The sequence below is a fragment of the Capricornis sumatraensis genome, chromosome X (genome assembly GCF_032405125.1).
Source record: "Capricornis sumatraensis isolate serow.1 chromosome X, serow.2, whole genome shotgun sequence".
Taxonomy (NCBI): Eukaryota; Metazoa; Chordata; class Mammalia; order Artiodactyla; family Bovidae; genus Capricornis; species Capricornis sumatraensis.
The window spans coordinates 124202962-124213347 of NC_091092.1; positions in this window are offsets into that span (position 1 = coordinate 124202962).

The window sequence follows — 10386 nt, forward strand, 5'->3', positions numbered from 1 at the left end:
TATGTAATGTGGAACAAAACAAATTATCTACAATGAAAACTTCCATTTGGAAAAGAGAAGAAAGGAAAGCACTTAGCAGTCATTGGTGCATAGGAAAAATGAACCATGTTGGATAAGAAGTACACATTCCCTGCCTCTGAGTGAAGGAAGTTCTCGCGTCACGACTCGGGTCTGTTCTCTTGGAAGAAGGCTCTGCACCTGGTCCTCTCTGAACTTTGGCTTTGTCCTTGTCCAGTGTTTTCCATGATCATACCTAAAGTGGGATGTACAGAGTACCTTGGTGAGATTAATACCTATATCAGCTTTCTTTTAGTTAGCAATTGTGGGGTACGTGTCATTTCTTTTCTTTCTACCTGTTTTTATTATGTTTTAAATGTATCCCTTAAATAACATATAGCTGAGTTTTGTTTGCTTATTTTCAATCTCACAACCTTTGTTTTTTTCACTGGAAAATTGAGTAAATCAGACAAATATCATATGATATCACTTATGTATGAAATCTAAAAGAATGATACTAATTGACTTATTTACAAAACAGAATCAGACTCACAGACTTAGAAAACAAACTTATGGTTACTAAAGGTGAAAGGTATGGGGGAGTAAATTAGGTTGGGATCAACATATAAACTTTAGTATACATAAAATAGATAATCAACAAGGACCGACTGTATAGCACCAGGAACTCTACTCAATACTCTGTTATAATCTATATGGGAAACGAATCTGAAAACAAATAGATATATGGATCAAAAAAGGGGGGGGGATTGAGTTCACTTACATTCAACATAATTACTGATATATTTTTGTTTAAATCTGCTATCTTATTATATATATCTCTTTTCCTGCCTGTCCTGTGTTCCTCTTTCATTTTTTTCCCCATGCCTCCTCTTGGGTTGATCATTTGTATCACTCACTTTTTAAAAGATTTTTTACGTGGACCATTTTTAAAGTCTTTTATTGAATTTGTTACAACATTGTTTCTGTTTCCTGTTTTGTTATTTTGGCTGAGAGGCATGCAGGATCTTAGTTCCCCAACTGGGGATTGGACTTGCATCCTCTGCAGTGGAAGGTGAAGTCCTAACCACTGACTGCCAGGGAAGTCTCCTTATCATTCATTTAAAAAAACTCTCTTTTAGCTTACAAATCATGTACTTTTCTTCTATTCTTTTGATATTTATTCCAGAATTACAGCATGTATTCTTTACTCATAAATATCTAATGTTCACTGGTATCTTTCCTCTCCTCCAAATGTGAGAAATTTAGAACATTTAATACCACTTAAAGCCCTCCTAAACCTTTATGGTATTATTGTCATTTAAATATCCATCTATCTATCCCCACAGAACATAATAATAATTGTTTCACACAGTCAATGATCATTTTGATTTACCTAGTGGAATCCCTTTGTATCTGTTTTGTTGTTTGATAAGTAATATACGTGTGCCATTACTGAAACTGGAAGTGTCATTTCCCTATAGCTTCTAGAACAATGTTTCTCAAGAAGCGGGGGTCCATGGAGTGTGTGCATAACGATTACATTCTGCTTGCTAAAAACTGAGATTCTGGTGCTGCCATATCGATGTCATTCACAGCCTATGACACTGAAACCTAGAAATCTGCTGTTTTGATAGGCTCTCAGGCTGTAATTATGTAGACTTAAGTTTGAGAAACTTTGCCCCAAAGCTTAGCCCAACATTCTTAGTAACAGGCATTCAAGGAATTGATTTGATTCTTGTTTACAAGGCAGGTAAGAGGAACAGTTCTCAGAACTTTCTGATGTGCTCTTCCTGGGTTATAATCCTCAGACAAATTTGGCTCGAATAAAATTTCCCATTTCTTTCATGAATAAATAAATATATGTTAGGCAGGGCAGAATTTGGTCAATGTTTAAACCCCCTACCTCCTCACCTTTTGAAAAAATCCTCCTTAAGATAAGAGGATCCTAAAGAAAAACTCTCAAGAACCAAGTCCTTATCTGGAGAAAGTCTAACCCTGTCACAATCACCTGTCTCATTTTGATCATTTTGAGGAGGATTCGTTTTGATTGGTCATGGATGACATGTACTCCAATGTGCCTGTTAGTCGCTAACGGAAGGTTTGAGAAAGAAGTTACCCAAAGATACCTGGACCCCAAATTCACTGATGAATCCAACTATGAACTAGCCTGTGAAGGCCTATCTTCCGTGAAATGACAGCACTTGTAAATAAAAAGGTTTCCCCTCCCCCAAGTATTTTTTTTTTTTTTGGCAAAATAAGAAGTTAACACTGTGTTAGCTTTCAATGTTGTTTTCAAAGTTTACTGGCCCCAGAATCTGCAGATTTTGGAATCTCTGACTTAGAATTTCTCAACCACTCCAGGCACCAGTGTTCAAGAAAGCCTGATTGCTAGTCTCTGCAAATAGCAGGCGAATCTGCATTCCACACGTCAAGAACACGATTAATGATCTATTTGGATTAGCCAACAGAATCTGGGTTCCCATGTTTCTGTGACACAGTTACTTAAGTTTCTTAGCTTTGGTCATGCTTTTGAGTTCCAATGCCTTCCCAAATGTTTGTTTTTGCTTTCTTGCAGTGGGGAAAAAAAAACAAAACAAAAAAACAAAAAACACAGCCAAGCAGCCAGTGACAAACACCTTTATATTTCTCATTTCTGCACCAACATGTGGTGTCTTAGCTTTCATCAACTTTTAAAGGAAAAGCTTTAAGTGAGTTATTGTGTTTTCCACAGCTGAATAACCTTGCTATGGAAATGTGCTCATATTACACACCATAGACTTCAATAGAAAGTTTCAGAGAATTTGAGCTTTCTAATCAGATGATCTTACTCTCAGAAAATGAAATTCCATGGGGAAACTGCTACTCAGAGCTGGCTTTGTTTGTTTATAATATTTGTTTTCTTTTATTTTTCTTTAATAGGATGCTTCAAAAACCATCTGGATATGGAGGATGGTATTACAAATGAGCTGTTAAGAGCTTCTTAAAAATCAGAAATGTTTTGGAAACTATTATCAGTTGGAGAGTGGTTTAAATGTGAACTGGGCTAAATCCCTTAAAGTTTTAAACCAACTCTGAATATCCCTTACCCATGAAATAATGTTTGTCGGTTCAGTAACCTAATAGACCAGCATACATTTCATGGGCTGTGATGACATACATAAAGCAAGATGACTAAAAAATTATCACGTGCCCTTATGGTTTCATTTAATCAGATTAATCTGCTTTGGTAATGGAATCATTTAGGCCTAATTAAATCTAGATATGAATCTAAAAACAGAAAGTGTACTTTGTAATAAAATATCTGTAAAACTATAGGTTTAGAGCAACATCACAATTCTAGGTTCTTAAAGATAAAACAGAACTGAGACTTCTTAAACATCTATCTTTTATTTTTGTAGGCTCTTTATAAATTCATTCATGGCTGTTTGTTCCAGTAGCTCTCACCAGACTGGGTTCGTGTCTGTTAAGGAGGGTGAGATGTATGTAGTATTTGACCTGATTAAGAAAAAATTGCCTATCACTTGAAAACAAGGCAAAAGGATGACTGCTTGTCCTTTCAACGTGAGACTGAAGCTTCATTTAAAGTTCTTTCTCTAACAGGCCCACCCAAGGTTTCAGTTCTCCATGGGAATGCCCTGTGGCTTGATTAAGGCTCAGACACAGTTAACTTGTAGATTTTTGTGCAGTAGAGATGCAAAAGATTTCTGTGCAGAAGTGACAGTCCCAAAGATTATGGTTCTATTGTCCCTCTAGTTTAGGAAACTTATTTTAGCATTCTTTTTGTTTTTGAATCCTCTTTTGTACCAGATTTACTATCCTGCTGGTTTCTCCATTAAAGCATAACCCCATGACAAGTATTCACTCTATATTTTCATCAGGGTCAGGTCTTTCAAAATTACACTTTGTCTCTATGGTGAAAGAGATGCATCTCACAAGACATCCAAGAAAATGAATCTCATTACTTTAGCTCATCTAATTTCACCTCTCAAGAGATTGCATTTCTGAAATGAAATATTTCCTGCCATATCGGGGGGCAAGAAATGTCATAGCCATCAACGATATCGGGCCTCCAAATGTGAATGAGGACTCCAAAATGGGGACACACTGCCTACAATCCAGCAGATACTGCCACTCCCACCCCCAAAGTGATTACTGAGGAGCCGGGGGACTGGGGGATGCAAGAAGTAACCAACCGCCACACTTGCCACTCCTTATGGTGAACAAGGAATTGCGGATGTAAGCCATCAAGAAACAGGATTTAGGGGCTTCCCTGGTGGCTCAGATGGTACAGAACCAGGATTTGGCCTCAGATAGCTGAGGTGCTTATAAAGTGAGCCCAGAGGCTTGCATCTTCCCATACATAGAAGAACTTTAAATTCCTTAGCTTGAATTTGATTTTCCTTACTACTTAACAATAATCTTTGATGTTTAGACTGCCTGCCCCCTTTGTTGCAAACTTGTATATAGCCTGACTCCCATTGTCAGGGCAACTGACATGCTGCCTCCCGGGCTCGGAGTCCTTAACATTCCCACCAAATAAAATAACTCTCTACTTTCAGGTTGTGACTAGTTTTTCAGTTGACACATTTTATAAGAATTAAACCAATGCATTTTGATCCTCCCTTTAAATCCTATTTCGTAGTAGCCTTCTGACAAAGTCATCAAGCTTATTGTCCCAGGAAAGACAGGACAGACAGGTGCTGCCCAGAACAGAGTGGCCATTCAGCAGCTTTGAATTTCAAAGCTGGTTTTCTTGACCTCTTTTTAATAAGACGATGTACAGAAAGCCCAGGCTTTTTGGAGAAGGGGATTTCTAAATAACAAAGCTTCCTTTTTAATGCATAGGCTCTGTGTGCAGAATAGAAGGAAGACTTCCCAGGCTGTAAAGAAGAGAACGGGGAAAAGTATGCCCCCAATCCTTCTGGGCTTACTTGTAGGGAAAAGAAAGGGGCAGGGCAGTCTGGGAGAGAGATCACAGGGCATGGCGCGACTGTCTTGAGCTCCTTGTTCCAGGGTGAAGTACTAGGGCGGGAGGTCTGTTAGTAAGGTTGCTGGGCAAGCAGAGGACAGGAAGAGGTGCGGGGTCTGGAGCCTGCTCTTGCTTGGCAGGATTAACATCTACCCTTTGCCACATTAAGGTCAAGGAAGCCACGTCCCTCCCTCAAACACCCAGATGCCTTCTAGGAGAGGAGCAGAGAGAGGGGCGTTAAATCTTACTGAGCACTTAGCTAAGTCATCCAAGTAGAGGCTTTTACCTACAACGACATTTTAAATTATGGGATTGAACTGAGGTTAATAAATTGGACTTGATCTTGTCCCTCCCTCCCGAGTTCTACTTACAAGGGGGAGCTTGTATGGTAAATCAGAGCAGACTTTGAGGGATACACTACATTTCTAACCTAGTTGAGTGCTCTTGAGTAAATCTGAAAGGTTGCCTCCTATATGTGTATGGCATGCTTTCTGTCCTCTTTCTGCCATACACAGTTAACAAATGCATTACTATTTTTTGATTTCACAAAGACTTTGTCCTATTCTCTTGCGATTTCTGGCCTCCACCTGACACATCTGTGCACTTTCTTCAATGCTTCTATCTTAACAAGACCAAGTTGGCCACAGACTCCAGTAGAAGGTGCCAGAAGTACAACCACTGTGATTATAAATTAACTATAGGAATATGAAAAATCTCTATAAGCAAAGTTTTCAGAAAACCATACTATAATCCCACCATTCAAAGATAACCAGCCATCTTTGGGGAAAATATTCTTATAGACTTGTATTTATGCATACAAGCATTCTTTTTTTTTTTTTTTTTTTGGATTTTTATTTTTTTATTTTTTAATTAATTTTTTTTTATTTAATTTTAAAATCTTTAATTCTTACATGTGTTCCCAAACATGAAACCCCCTCCCACCTCCCTCCCCATAACATCTCTGTGGGTCATCCCCATGCACCAGCCCCAAGCATGCTGTATCCTGCGTCAGACATAGACTGGCGATTCAATTCTTACATGATAGTATACATGATAGAATGCCATTCTCCCAAATCATCCCACCCTCTCCCTCTCTCTCTGAGTCCAAAAGTCCGTTATACACAGCTGTGTCTTTTTTCCTGTCTTGCATACAGGGTCGTCATTGCCATCTTTCTAAATTCCATATATATGTGTTAGTATACTGTATTGGTGTTTTTCTTTCTGGCTTACTTCACTCTGTATAATCGGCTCCAGTTTCATCCATCTCATCAGAACTGATTCAAATGAATTCTTTTTAACGGCTGAGTAATACTCCATTGTGTACATGTACCACAGCTTTCTTATCCATTCATCTGCTGATGGACATCTAGGTTGTTTCCATGTCCTGGCTATTATAAACAGTGCTGCGATGAACATTGGGGTACATGTGTCTCTTTCAATTCTGGTTTCCTCGGTGTGTACAGTGTGGAGATTCCTTAAAAAATTGCAAATAGAACTACCTTATGACCCAGCAATCCCACTGCTGGGCATACAAGCATTCTTATCTCTTCCTATTAAGGGGCTTTTAATGTATGCAGTCCTTTTAACCAGCATTTTTTTTTTCACTTAATATATTGTGAACATACTGTTAAGTCAATAAACATTATTCTACATCATTTTATTGGTTGCTCATTTTTCTATTATCTATTTGTACCATAATTAATTTCACTAATCCTTTATGTTGGGTATCTGTGTTGTTCCTACGTTTTCACTAAACAACCATTAAAGTTGTTTCTTTTTTTGCATGGTGATTAATTTTGTTACAGCCAATCATTTCCCTAGGATTGTCTCTTAGAAGTAAAATTTCTAGGATTTCCAATGGTCCTGCAATGGTTCCCCTCCATGCTTCCAACACAGGGGGCCTGGGTTTGATCCCTGGTCCAGGAACTAGATCCCACATGCTGCAATGAAGATCAAAGATCACAAGTGCTACAGCTAGGACCAGGTGCAACCAAATAAATAAATGTTAAAAAAGAAGTAGTAGTAGAATTTCTGGGTAAGCAGGTTTGATTATATGATTTTTATAGGATTTTGCTTGATTTCTTTTCTTATGCTAAATATAGTCATGCAGTGAACAAAGTTTCATATCCTGTTCTCTTTTTTAATGAAATGCTTCCCCATATTACCACATGTGTCTGACTCTTTGTGACCCCATGGACTACAGCATGCCAGGCTTCCCTGTCCATCACCAATTCCCGGAGCTTGCTCAAACTCATGTCCATCGAGATAGTGATGCCATCCAACCATCTCATCCTCTGTTGTCCCCTTCTCCTCCTGCCTTCAATCTTTCCCAGCATCAGGGTCTTTTCCAATGAGTCAGTTCTTAAAAAGAAAACAAATTTCCTTCTCGTGTTCTAGGTCAGACTTTCAAAGACAAAAGAATGGGTTGCTAACTTTCAAGTAAAAAAAAAAACACATTTGAATTATAAGCACCAGGAAGGTTAACATGAACTTGGTGTTCTTTACCTTCTCTCTTGAATCAGATCTTAGATTTGGGTAGTAACTTTCTTTCCAAGTGAAATGTTTTCACATTATCTCTACAGGCAAAGTAGGTGCTTATTCTACGTGTAGGAAAACACTGAGGCACCAACGGTTTTTTAAGTAGCCACGTATCCTGTTCTCTTTTTTAATGAACTACTTCCCTGTGTTACCACATGTGCTATAAAAACAATTGTAATAGCCTTCAGTTCAGTTCAGTTCAGTTCAGTCGCTCAGTCGTGTCCGACTCTTTGCGACCCCATGAATCACAGCTCGCCAGGCCTCCCTGTCCATGACCAACTCCTGGAGTTCACTCAGACTCACGTCCATCGAGTCAGTGATGCCATCCAGCCTTCTCATCCTCTGTCGTCCCCTTCTCCTCCTGCCCCCAATCCCTCCCAGCATCAGAGTCTTTTCCAATGAGTCAACCCTTCGCATGAGGTGGCCAAAGTACTGGAGTTTCAGCTTCAGCATCATTCCTTCCAAAGAAATCCCAGGGCTGATCTCCTTCAGAATGGACTGGTTGGATCTCCTTGCAGTCCAAGGGCCTTATGTGAACATAATTTAATCTATCCATTCCACTATTTTGGTTGTTGGGTAGTTTTTTTTAATAGCCACATAATTTACATCGAATGCACATCTATAGTCCACACTGTGGGGAGGAATTTTTACAATCCTAGTAAAGTTCAGGTTCATATCCAGAAAAACTAGATAACAATATTTTTAAAGAGAGAGTTCCAGGAAGGAAGGTTTCATTAAGCTCTGTTAAATAACTAAATTCAACTGAGTGAATTTGAAGATCTAATTGACTGTACTCAATGATTCATGAATCTGGCAGCATCACATCTAGTAAACAGAAGGGCAATCTGAAGGGTTGTACAAAATGGAAGATAGGTAGAAGGAGGGTGGGACAAGAAGGTATGAACAAAAGAAAAGAAAGGATTGTTTCAGGCCAGGCCCTCATCTTTTGGAGGAGGGGGGAGGGAACAGCAGGGGTCTTTATCATGAAGATTACTTCACTACTATTGATCAAGAAATTTCAGATCATCTGGTCACATTTCTGGGAGAGGTTGAAACTGCAAGTAAGACTTGGTCTGCTGTTGTCCCTGGCAGCAAAGGATTCCATTTGGGTCTAATTATTTCTTCTAACAATTCCCTTTCCATCAAACTCAGCCTAACAGTGATCAGATTTAAGGCATCAGCACCATTCTCAGCTTCCGCTCTGTAGTTCCCACAGCTTTGTTGATCCTTGATGACCCACAGGTCATGACTTTCTGTTTAATCCCCGTGACAGTCACAGGTCATAATCCTTAAACTGGTCATTCTCTTCATCCCCTCCTTGACAGTCCTACCGTAGGGGGATCATTTGCCTGGTGGTCTGTGGCTGTGAACTTGCATTTGAAGCTTTTGAGAGGACACAATGCCAAGAAAATCATTATGATAACCGTTGGTTGTTGGTTGTTTAGTTATTAAGTTGTGTCGAACTCTTTTGACCCCATGGACTGAATGTAGCCTGCCAGGCTCCTCTGTCCACGGAATTCTCCAGGCAAGAATACTGGAGTGGATTTCCATTTCCTTCTCCAGGGGATCTTCCCGACCCAGGAATCGAACCAGGGTCTCCTGCATTGCAAGCAGATTCTTTACCGACAGAGCTATAAGGGAAGTTAACCATAAGCAGGATAATTTCCAATGTTTGAAGTTTACTTTGGAGCCATAGTCCCTGTTGACTGGGAGGGGAAAAAATGCACAGCCTAAAAGCTGAGAATTACGTTTTATATGGCTGATTTTTCTGAGGGCCCCAAGCTCTACAGGCAGCCTCTCAGGTAGCTCTAAGGGACTGCTCCCAAGAGGTAAGGGAGCAGCCAGAATGTGTGGGAGTTTTTGCAACAAAAATCAGGTAGTTAGGACATCAAAAGATTACTGTTGAAGAAAGCCAGAAATTTTAAGTTAACGCATTTTATTTTAGTGGTTTTTTATCTGGGATGATGCAAGAGCCTGGGCTCTTTGAATTTTTTCCTTTGCTATGCACCTCAGCTCTCTAGGGCCAGTACCCTGTTCTTTTCCAACCTGAGTCTCTTCGGGGTGCACCACTGTGGGTGGCTGCAATGGCTGACGGCTTGGCAGTGGGCAACCCATTCGTCTCCATCCTGAGTTCCCTCAGGCTCACTCATATTCAGGGGCAGTGGAAATGGCTGATGGCTTGAGGCAACGTTTTTCACCGATATCCCCAAGGCCCAAACCAAAGAAAGACTCCATTGAAAGACCCCGTTTTAAGACACACGGCTTCTTCAGTGATCTTACATAATTGAATTCCAACTTTCCCGCAAATAGTGACGCAGGTTGTGCACAGAGAATGTCGCCTGCGGCCACCGGAGCGTCACAGGAGAGCGCTCTGTGGCCGGGAGGGCCTGCCAGCGCCTGGAGATCCGGCACAGGATCATCGCGGACTCTGCGGGCGCAGGAGGGACGCCCAGAGGAGGCGCGGGGACCCGGGCAGGGTCCGGCCGTCAGAGCCCTGGCCTCAAGCGGGAAGGGGCTCCGGAGCTGCGGGGAGGCAAGATGACTTCTCTCCCCCAAACTTGGAACAGCTGAAGGAAACAGCACAGGATGAGAACAACAAAGGTCTGCACACTCGTCGTCCACAAGAAGGGCTTCGGGGGCAGTGACAATGAGCGAGTTGTGAACCCCAGAGTATTTCCGCACATCAAGCTTGGAGACATGGTGGAGACTGCCCACCCCAAGGATGAATACAGCCCTCTGCTTTTGCAGGTCAAGTCACTTAAGGAGGATTTGCAGAAAGAAACTGTCAATGTGGACCAGACCGTGACTTAGGTGTTCCGGCTAAGACCTCATTAAGATGTGTATGTGAATGTTGTAGACCCTAAGAATGTGACCCTTGACCC